At 48.3% G+C, this 11,810-nt stretch overlaps 1 protein-coding gene across 1 annotated transcript in view; it reads right to left on the reverse strand.

Annotated features, from left to right (window-relative positions):
- Positions 1–11,810, reverse strand: part of Cdr2l (cerebellar degeneration related protein 2 like) — a 28,824-nt gene that overhangs the window by 14,929 nt on the left and 2,085 nt on the right. The gene's annotated exons all lie outside the window — the stretch shown is intronic.

The following is an 11,810-nucleotide window of genomic DNA, read 5'->3' on the forward strand; positions in this document are numbered from 1 at the left end:
TGGAAAGAAGATATTTCAGGTTGGATGCCCCAGAAACTGATCTGAGATGGAGATGAGCATGCAGGAGTGCTCTCTGGGGAACGGGAGGAAGCAGGGTTGGGCAAAGGGAGAAGCTGGGTTGGGATGTAGTCTCAACAGAAGCCTCCCCTGATCCCTGAAGAACTATGAATCTGGGGTGACCCTTTAAAAATATTACAAGTGGCAATGGAAAAGGAGCCTTCACATCCCCCTACTGCACGTATCAACCAGTCATCAAGTGGATGCAGGGTAACTCTGGGAAGCATATGTGCCCCTGACCAAAGGAGTCCTTTTCAGCTGGGGCACATACACAGAGAGGATTGGCCGCTCAGAGTGGTCAGCTAGCAGCCCTTCCAGCAGCTGGGGAATAGGTCCCGAAGCTGTGATGCAGAATGCATCACCGTGTCCACTGTATATGCAAGTTCTATAATGCAGCAATTCTATTCCTATATATGTGCAACAGAAATATGCTCTTTTGTTAACATGTAGAAGAAATGTATAAGAATGTTCCTAGCAGCATTATTCATATTAGTGCACACTGGAAATACCCATATAGCTATCGGCAATTGATGAGTAAAATGTGGTATATTCGTGGAATATTAGGGCTGGGGATGTGGCTCAAGCGGTAGCGCGCTCACCTGGCATGCGTGCGGCCCGGGTTGGATCCTCAGCACCACATACAAACAAAGATGTTGTGTCTGCCGATAACTAAAAAATAAATATTAAAAAATTCTCTCTCTCTCTCCCTCCCTCTCTCTCTCTCTTAAAAAAAATGGAATATTATATGGTACAACTCACAATTGGGCAAAGATGCCAGGAACAAATACCTACCTACATTCATTTCCTGTTGCTCTGTAAGAAGCTGCCTCAACTATGATGACTTGAAACACATATTTTCTTATGTTTTCATAGAATAGAAGGTTGACATGGATCCCACTGGCTCAGGTCAAAGTGTGGGCAGAGCTGTGTCCCTTTAAGCTCCAAGGGGGAATCTGTTTCTTTGCCTTTTCTAGCTTCTAGAAGCCACCAACCTTCTTTGACTATTGACCTTGCACCATCTTTAAAGACAGCAAGAAACAGGTGGAATCCTTTTCATGTTGCATTGCTTGGACCTCTTTGCCACCCTCTTATAAAGACCTTTGTAATGATATTGAAAGACCTTTGTAATGATATAGGTCCTGAAAAACTCTAGGACCTATCTCAAAGTCCTTAATTTAATCACATCTGCAAAGTTCCTTATGCTGGGCAAGGTAACACATTCAGAGATTCTGGGGATGAGGATGTAGACCTCTTTGGGGATCATGGTTCTGCCTATCACAATTGTGTTGGTTGCTTTTCATGGCTATGACAAAATACTTGAACTGGGTGTGGTGGCACATGCCTTTAATCCCAGCAGCTCAGGCTCCGGAGGCTGAGGCAAGAGGATTGTAAGTCCAAAGCCAGTGTTGGCAACTTAGTGAGTGAGGCCCTAAGAAACTTAGTAAGACCCCATCTCAAAATAAAATTGTCTCAAAGTAAAATATACAAAGGGCTGGGGATGTGGCTCAGTGGTTAAGCACTCTTGGGTTCAATCCCCATACCCCCCAAAATTGAGAAAAACAAAGGAGACAAGCTTTTTTTTCTGGTGGGGGGCTCAGGGGTTCAGTCAGCAGTCTCCACTATTTTGGGGCCTTTGGCAAGGCAGAGCATCATGAGAGAAAAGGGAGAAAAGCAGAGAAGAAAGGTTTTGGAACAAACTTTGGTCCTCAAGGGCATGGGCCTAATACCCACTACCCACTCCCTACAACTAAGTCCACTTCCTACATTTTCCACTACCTTCTAATCATCTATTCAATTATGAATCCATTAATGGATTCATTCACTGGTAAGGTCAGGCCCTCATGATCCAGCCACTTCCCAAGAGCCCCACCTCTGAACATAGCTGCACTGGGGACTAAGCCTTCAACACTGAGCCTCTGGGGGGGACATTCCAGGCCCAAACCATAACAACAATCCTATTTGATACAATTTATATAAGCACAAAACTCATTAGGAGAGTGTTTGTCCCTGGGAAGACATGGAAAATTCCAAGGAGCTGGGAGTGCTTTTTACATTATTTTTTAATTTGAAAATGTTTTTTATCACAATAAAATATACATGGCATAAAATGTACATCTTAACTTGGTAAGCGTGCAACTCAGTGGTATTAAATACATTCATAACGTCGTACAGCATTGCTGCCATCCATCTCCTGGATTCTTTTCAGCCTGTAAAACTGAAACTGCTCCATTAAACACTAACTCCCTATTTGGGAGTGTTTTGTTTCGGGACCTGGAGATGGTTGCACAAGTGTGCTCACTTGGTGAAAATTCATCCACCTGTACTCTTAAGACGTGTGCACTTTTCTGAATATATCGTATACCACCAAATAGTTTGCTCAAGAAGAAAAAAAAAATTCTAAAGTGAGACACAGGCAGTACCTGACCTCGTGTAACCTCCATTCTCGTGGGGAGACAGACGGTCCATAAGTGTCCGTAAGTGATTACAACCTGTGACGTGTGCCACGAAGGAAATTAATGGGACTCTGGGGGAGAGAATTTGGGGGTGGTGTTGTAGTCAGTTTTTGCATCAGTGTGATCAAAATACCTGACAAGAACAACTTGGAGGAGGAAAAGTTTATTTGGGGCTCATGGTTTCAGAGGTCTCAGTCCACAGACTGCCATGATTCTGGACCGACCCAAGATGAGGAGGCACCTCATGGGGAAGAACCCAGTAGAGGAAAGCCACTCAGCTCGAGGTTGGCAGGAGGCAGAGGGTGAGTAGAAGGGAGAAGGGGCCACAGGGAAGATGAACACTTCCAGGGCAATCTCCCAGTGACCCACCTCTTCCAGTCATGCCCCACCTGCCATCCTGTCTGTCCAGGTTATAGCTCTCACAATCCAATCATTTCACCTCTGAACATTTCTGCCTCAACAGGAGCTTTTGGGGAGACACCTGATATCCAAACCACAACAGATGGCTTCTAACCAGTATTCCAGAGAGGCCTCTCTTAGAAGGTGACATCTAAGTTGATACACAAAGGATGGGATGGCACCAGCCATGCCAAGCTCTGGGGGGAGAATGTCCCGGGCACAGGCAACCACAGGTCAAAGGCCCTGGGGCAGGAAAAAGCTTAACATCCAATAGGAAAGGAGGAAAGGCCAGTGTGGCTGGACTGGAGTGGGTAGAGGAGGGATGAGCTAGGAGTTAGGGTCATCGGGAGGAGTCAGGATGGATTGTTTATTTATTTATATGGTGTGGTGGACAGAACCCAGGGCCTCACATATGCTAGGCAAGCGCTCTACCACTGAACCTCAACCCCATCCCAAGGATTTTTTTTCCCTAAGTGAAAACCAATAAAAGGCCCCTGATTTTCATTTGTAAATTATCATTCTGGTAGTTTGGGAGTCTGGAATTGCTAGGAAGCAAGAAAATAAGCCTGGAACCTCTTGTAATAGTCTAGAAGGGAGAAAATGGTGAGATGGGCAAGGCTGTGTCAGTAGATGTGGAGAGACGTGAGAAATATTTGGGGTAGCACTGATAAGATGTGCAGACAGATTGAATTACAAATTAAATTGCAATTCAATCAAAGCACCAGAGCAACATCTTAGATTTCTAGCTCCAGTCACTGGGTGATGGTGATGCCATTTATCAAGATGGGGACAAAATGAGTCTAAGGGACAAGCAGATTGAGGGACTGAGTTCCAGAAGGATCTGGTCAGAACCTCAAGCTCACTAAGTATTCACAGATTCAGCTTCTGCCCTGCCCCCAGTTGTCCAGCTGTCTGTCATTTTCTTCACTCTGAAGCTCTGTGGGAAGGTGCTCACGGGAGCCAGGACTACCTTAGGGAGCTTCAGAAGTCCCCAGAAGCAAGCAAGGGCAGACCAGCAAAGGGCTGAGGCCAGGCCTGGGAGAGCTGCCTCAGTTTACCCGGCCTGAGTACTAAGGATGCTAGCAAGGTCTCCCTCTTGCTGAAGCAGTTAAAGGCAGCCTCCTAGCCCGAAGATTCACCTCCAACCCCTGGAGCTAAGGATGCTTTCAGGGACCACTTACGTAACCCCGTTCTTGAAAACCATCCAGCTCCTGGGTCATCTCTCAGCCTTTAGCTTTGCCTACACAGGTCAAGCCCTCAGCATAATTAACCCAAACATACCCTTTCTGTAGCCACCCTCCTCCGGCCCCAGCCACAGGCAGGGATGGACAGGGCACACATCAGTCAACGGGGACTGAGGATGTGCTGGGATCTGTTTTTCCAGACCTCAAACTGCTGGTGCAAATTTGGATTCTCAGTGTTGGGTCCCATGAGGTTGGGCCAGGGGTGGGTGGAGGGCTGAAGCTGGATGACCAACTGACCCAGGTGGTGGAGCCTCCCAGTCCCCCTCTGCAGGGCACAAGAGTGAAAGTCTGAGTGACCCTGGAGTTGTGGACTGGCTGGGGCTGGGGGTGCCTGCTATGTGCCAGGCCTGTGCTGGCCCTTTGATCTGGCTCAGCAGAATGCCTGGCCCTTGGTGGGGTGGGGCCACTCCCTGTGCTTGGGGCGCACAGAACATTCTAAACTATTCCTTGAGAAGGGACAGCAGACCTGCCTTCCAAGAAGGAAATTCCTTAGCCTCCGGGAGCTATCAGCCAACAAGCCCTGGGATCCATTTCAGGCTTTTCTCTGTCAGTCCAAGCTGAGTACAGGGCAGTGCCCAGGGGTGGGACATAATAGACCACCTGACCTTGGTAATCCTGGATGGATTCGATGACCTCCCAAGGTTTGGACAGAATGATTCCCACGGGTCTGCTTGACATCCCCTACCGGGAAGCCAAGGGCGCTTCCCGGTGCCCACCAGAGCCATCCAGAGACCTGTAGATGCAAGCCCAGATCCTGGCTTTGGAACCCAAACCCGAACCTGGAGCTCACAGCTGCTGCCGAGAGGGAGACGGAGACGGAAACGCCCTGCCCGCGAGCGCCACTTTGGCGCGGGTTGGGCTGGAACACTGATGCGATAGCGGCGGCACAGACGCCTCTGCCCACCTCCTGGCCTCGATCCTCCACCTCCGCGCCCAGCCAGGCTCAGCCGCCGGAAATGACGCCGAGCGCGCGGGCAGCGCTGACGTTGGCGGGTCCCTGCCGCTCCCGGTCACCCCAGCCGCTCTGGGGGAGGGGACGGCTGTCCAGCCTGTGCATGTGAGCCCTCAGGATGTCAGCGGACCCCACGCGCTGTGCATCTGGGGTTGTGGTCAAAGGATCAAGTGATACCAGCAATCCTTCCTTCGGTCCCCACGTTCCTGCGGTCAGCACTTCCCTGCCTATCCCCAAACCTTGTGTCCCGTGAACGTCCCGCGCTGAGTGCACAGTGCACTGAATGATTTTGCTGGCCCCATCTGTCCCTTTCACCAGTCTGAGGTCAGCGCCTGGCGGGGTAAGGCGCTCAATATAGCCAAGTGAGTGAGGTCATCTGGTGTCCCTTCCCTCTCCCTGCCACACCATCTGAGTTGATCCCAGACAACTGTCTGCTCTGAAAGAGAAAGTATTGCAGATTCTCACAGTCCTTGTGGGCAGGAAGTGCCTCCATATGTTTACCTCAAATCCTTGCTGCTTAACCCCTCTAGGCCTATCTAGGATACTTTTGCCCAAAGCATCCATCCTTCCTCCTTTATACCTCCTCAGGACTTGTTGGAGGATTGCAAGAGTAAAGCAAGCCAAAGGCATAGGAGAGTACCAGGGCCCAGCCAGCAAACAGCACTATTCAGTGTTTGCTGTTAGGATGGAGATACACACACACACACACACACACACACACACACACACACTTGTGTGCGGTGTGTATGTGTATGTTTACTTTCCTGGCTGGGGGGCAGGTGAAGTCCCAGGCCTGGGGCATCCGAGGAGAGCTTTGTCGGGAGGCCCCAGGACCCATTTGCCCACTCTGACTGCTTGGGCTCCCACTGCATCTTGCACAGTAGCATCTCTTCTCCTAGCCCCACTGCCTGTGGCAGGTCTCCCTCCCAGGGAGCAAGGACTGCTTGAGCACAGAGACTCTGGCTGGCACACAGCAGGTGCCCAATGAATGAACAAACATGATCTCAAACCAGTTGCAGAACCAAATTCCTTGGCCTCCTTCTTCACCCCTATCCCCCTGTGATCACATTCCACAGTTCCCCTTTTCCCTTTGTCCTGGGCCAGATCAACCTGCCCCACCTGAAAAGCTCGTGCGAAATCTGAAAGATGAATTCTGGAAACAGTTGGCCCAAATATGTCACTCCTACCACTGAGGCAAATGGTTACCAAAGTAGCCCCACCCAAGCCAGAAACCCAGGAGTTTCCTCCATTCTTCTATCCAATAAATACTTGCAGTGTGCTGACATGGCCCTAAGTGTTGGGGATACAGAGAACAAACAGGCTCAGTCCTTGTTTATGCAAAGCTTGAATTTCAGTAGGAGAGACAGACATAAAACAAATAAGGATGAAAAAAAATTGAAATGGTGGTAAATATTTTAGGAAACACACTGGGGGCTGATTAGCTAGGATTGGAAAATCTCTCAGGGAAGGAGACTTTTAAGACAAGGCCCTGAAGGATAAGAGGGAGACAGCTCTATGAAGAGTGGGAGGAGGGATGTCCCAGGCCAAAGGAACAATGTGTACAAAGCCCAGGGAGGAAGAGCGGAGCGAGCGGAGAGAGTGGTGCTTAAGCTGGAGAAACTGGGTGGAACCCAGGGGCTGATGGGGGCAGGCCTGAGGGGGGCCCTGCCAGGATTGTTTCATGAAAGGGTAAAGAGTTTTTTCCAGTGGGGGTGAGGAAGGTGTTGTGAGCTGCGTTTTGAAAGTCGGAGGGTTGTTGTACTGGAAACAGATGTGAGGGGCCCACTGTAGAGAGAGGCAACTGGGCCCTGGCAAAGGTGGGGGCAGTGGAGATGGAGGCAGAAAGATACAATATATGTTTGGGGGACAACATTATCAAGACTTACCAGTGGACTGATGTAGGGGTGAGGAGAGAAGAGACATTAAAGGTGACTTGTGCACCTGGGAGATGCCATTTTTTTTCTGGGAGAAGAAGACTTGGAGCCAAGGATCAGAATCAAGGAGGGTGAGGTTAAGGGGAAGGAGTATGGAGAACAGAATCACCCACAATGTGGAGTTTTAAATGTGCTGCCAGATTCTTTGATCTTCCTTCCAAAGAGAAGGGGCTTCCCTTAAATCTGTGGAATTGAGAATATTCTAACCAATAGAGTATGGCAGAAGGAACTTGGGATGTTGCTCCCCAGGCTAGGTACTAACAGGCCACACAAGAGCTTCCCTCTTGTTCTCTGGGAGCAGCCTCTTTTCATATGCATTTTTTTTTTTTTTTTTTTGTACCAGGGATTGAATCCAGGGGCACTTATCCACTGAGCCACACCCTCAGCCCTTGTTTATATTTTATTTAGAGACAGAGTCTCATTGAGTTGCTCAGAGCCTCACTAAGTTACTGAGGCTGCCTTTGAACCTCCTGCCTCAACCTCCTGAGCCACTGGGATTACAGGCGTGCACCACTGTGCCCCGCTGTATATATCCTTGAGCTGCTCCCTCTTAGAAGTCTTGGTGCTTTGTCTTCGGACTCAGCTGAGCCCAGCCTTTGGGATTTTGCAGTGTAGGCATCAGAAACAAGAGTGAAGAGCCTTCGGATGACTCCAGCTCCCTAAGCCCCGCCCCAGTCACCCTAGTCTTCCCAGCCAGACTCCATAAACATGGAACAGTCACCAGCCATCTCAGCAGGATCCCTGTCTGAATTACTAACACATAGAATGCAAAAACATAAGAAAATGGTTATTGCTTTATAGCAAGTTTGGAGGGGAGGTTGCTTATATCGCAGTTGTACCTAGAACACACATCAGAGGAACCACTAATTTCCAGGGTTCCTTTTGCTTTTTCTTTTCTATTCACATGTTACTGCTTTGGTTCAGCTCTTATCAACTCTCACTTCCAGCTGTGTCCTCTGTCTTCCATTACTTTGTCCCTCCTGCTCCAGCTAGGATGATTCACTAAGACCCAATGAGGACATATTTCTCTACTTCAAAGGCTTTTTATTGCTCATAGAATAAAATTCAAGCTTCTTATCAGGTTGTGTGTAGGCTCAAACTTTCACTAGTCAAAAGCTCTACATTTGGGCCAGGTATTCCTGCTCCCTGGGTGGGCCAGGCTCGCTACACTTCTGGGCCTTCCTTCCACTCGCTCTAAGAACTGGGTGCTGGCCCTTGCCCTTGGAAATCTCTTCCCATTTCCTGCACTTGTCTCCATGCCCCACAGGCTGAGCTTTTATGGGGTACATCAGTGGGCTCCCTTGCCCTCTTGCTTTCTGTGGTTCACCTGATGGGCAGGAAATTGGAGGCAGGAGAGGGGTGGAGGTGGGGTATCTATTGCACATCTCCCTCCCTTCCAGGCCCTGAGACACCACCGCTCCTGTGGCAGGCTCATTCCCTCTCTCTTTGAATTCTGGCAATCACTCCTTCCCTTGTCCCCTCCAGCATGTGAATGGTGAGGCAGATCACCACTTCTAGCCCCAGTGTGTCCCAGGACATGACCTTTTGAGTAATTCTTTGATTACTCTGTCCCAATGTTCCATCCATGTCCAGCTGGGACCCTGACTGATAAATTCCGTCATCCTCCATGCCTCAGCCCCACCTCCCCAATCTGTCTAGTCTTTCTTTACCTGCTTCCACCAGGGCCCTGGACAGATGTCCAATCTTAACCGCAAAACTCTAGTTTTTACTGTTGCCTGGTGCATCTTGGCAGGAGGAGCTTACCTTTGTGCTTAGACCCCAGTACCTTGAATGATACTCGGCACTTTGCAGGTGCTGAGTAAAAATACTTGTTGGATGATAGTTGGACTCAGAAAAAGGGCTCCAGGGAGGGCCACAGGAGCCACAGGCCAGAAAGCTTTCCTTTGAAGCTGGGTGTAATGGGAGGGTGTGATGTGGTTTCATTATGGAGAAATCATAGCAAGAACCTTCTTGGGGGCTGGGGTTGTAGCTCATTGGTAGCGCCCTTGCCTACCATGTGTGAGGCACTGGGTTCAATCTCAGTACTGCATGTAAATAAATAAAATAAGGGTCCATTGACAACTTAAAAAAAAAAACAACTTCTAGGGAATCCTCAAATCCATAGGGATAGGTAATTTCTTTAATTGTTCAAAAGCTCTGTTTTATTTCCTCCTAATATTTTCATGCATAAAACTAGACTTTTTTTTTTTTCCTTTTTACTATACACTCTTGGTTCTTTTTCTTTCATTTTAAAAATCAACTTTCTTGGAGCTGGGATTGTGGCTCAGCAGTAGAGCGCTTGCCTAGCACGGGCGGGACCCGAGTTCGATCCTCAGCACCACATAAAAATAAAAATGCATTGTGTTGTGTCCATCTACACCAAAACACAAATACTTAAAAAAATCAAGTTTCTCGAGGTCCAGTTTATGTGCAGTAAAATTTACCTTTTTGGGGCATTTAGTTACAGGAACGTTGACAACTTTGTACAGGCATGGGGCCACCACAGCACGGAGTTTCCTCATTCTCTGTCTCAGTCCCCACATTCCACTCCCAGCCTATGGCAACTACAGTTCTCTTTTCTGTGGCCCTTGTTTCTTTTTTTCCAGAATGTCGTGTAAATGATAATGTTGTACATTTTACTTTATGCCTAGCTACATTCACTTAGCACAAAGCTTTTGAGATCCAGGCACACTGTTGCTGTGTCGGTGGTTCCTTTTCATTCCTGAGTACTAGTCCCATTATGAATGAACTAATTGGTTTATTCACCAGTTGATGGGAAATTGGTAGTTTCCAGTTTGTGGTAATTATGAATGAAATTGCAGCAGCATCTGCCTATAGTTTTTTAAAAAATATTTTTTAGTATTGATGGACCTTTATTTTACTCATTTATTTATATGTGGTGCTGAGAATTGAACCCAGTGCCTCACACATGTGAGGCAAGCACTCTACCACTGAGTCACAACCCCAGCCCCTGCCTATAGGTTTTTAAGTAGATCTATGTCTTCATTTTTCCTGGGTAAATACCTAAGTGGCATTATTGGGTTTTTTTTTAAGTACTGGGGATTGAACCCAGGGATGTCTTACCTCTGTGTTACATTCCCTGTCCTTTTTTATATTTTCTTTTGAGACAGGGTCTTTGTAATTTGCCAAGGGCTTCTCTAAGTTGCTGAGGCTGGCCTCCAATTTGTGATCTTCCTTCCTCAGCCTCCCGCTTCACTGGGATTACAGGCATGCAGCATCACACCCAACTGTTGAGTTGCATAATAAAAATATATTTAACTTTTTAAGAAACCACCAGACTATTTTCCAAAGAAGTATTTCCATTTTGCATTCCCACCAGCAATGTGTGAGAGAGTTCCAGTTGCTCCTCATCCCTGTCAGCATTTGATATTGTCAGTGTCCTTTTAAATCATTCCATTCTGTAATGTAGCATTATCTTATTATGGTTTCTATTTGCACATTCCTAACAATGGTGATTCAGAGTTTTTAATGTCACTCTGACCTGAACTGGGGTTGAGCAATTTGTAGAATGGATTATATATTTTTTAAGGCCCAATAAAAGAACTATTCATTCATTTTCTTGGAGTGATTAGAAAAGCCATTGGACCTGCCAAGAATTTTGTCTCAAACAAGGACAGCACACTGTGGAGGAAAGATAGAGTTACCCTGTGATTGTTCCCTGTCGAGCCTGCTTTTTTGGTGAACCCGCAACACCCCTGCCCCCTCCTCCCCACCTCCCCACCTGCTCCACCCTGCATTCACACCCCAGATGCTGACTTGATGGTGCATTCCTTTTCACTGTGGGATTCCAGTTTAAGATAAATGTCACCTCCTTTTGAAGCATCCAGGACCTTCAGAGGCTTCTAGGCACAGCATTTAAGACAATGTTGTGGGAAAAGTGCAGCCTCTTTTGGAGCTGGGCTCTATTTGCTTTTTTGGATTTATTCCTTGTTAGCTCTGTGGCTTTGGGAAAACGACTGAACTGCTTTTAGCCTAGTTTTCCCAAGTGTAAAAGGAGGACGACAGTACCTATCTCAGGAGGTAGATATTTGTTGTTGTTGCTATTAATTTGCCTCTATCGGATGCTTAGGTTGTCCTTGAGTAATTCTGCCCTCATTTCTTCCCAGCTATTTGCTCTCCAGGGCAGGCTCTGTGCCTCGGGCTACGTGTGTTCCTGACGCGGTGTTGGTAAACACTAGCCGCCCAACACACTTGTTGAATTGAATGGGCTTCAAAGTATTCCAGGGAAGTCAGGTGGCCTGTGAGGGGTCCAGACCCACAGTGACCTCTGGCTCTCATGAAGCCGCGAAGCGTCTTTCCCTGGGCGGTGACACCTTCCAACAGAACCGAGGGCTAAGTCTGCAGCTTGTGCTGGGAGTAACTGCGGGTTTGTCTGGACACCTGGGTTTGACAGGTCAGAGAAAAGGGGACGAAGAGAAATAGTGATCAGGAAAAAAAGGAAAAAGAATGAGGAAGACGGATTGAAAAGGAGGAAATTCGAGTGGAGAGGGCCGACGGGAATGCGCCCCCAGAGATGGAGCCTAGATAGAGAGTGAGGGTCAGGTTGGGGACCGAGGCAGGGGACGAGACTTGGGAGGTTTTCGGGTCCTGGGGACTGAGTGGCGGTGAGGGAGACGGAGCGGGGACAACGCTCGGACGCAGGGGGAAAGGCGCGGAGGTAGCACCGGGTCCGAGGTGGGCCGGTTCTGGCAGAGCCGGGAGCTGTGTGTAGATCCAGCGGCAGGTGCGAGGGGCGGAGCCAAGGGAGGGC

Source organism: Callospermophilus lateralis, chromosome 11, assembly GCF_048772815.1.
Source record: "Callospermophilus lateralis isolate mCalLat2 chromosome 11, mCalLat2.hap1, whole genome shotgun sequence".
Taxonomy (NCBI): domain Eukaryota; kingdom Metazoa; phylum Chordata; class Mammalia; order Rodentia; family Sciuridae; genus Callospermophilus; species Callospermophilus lateralis.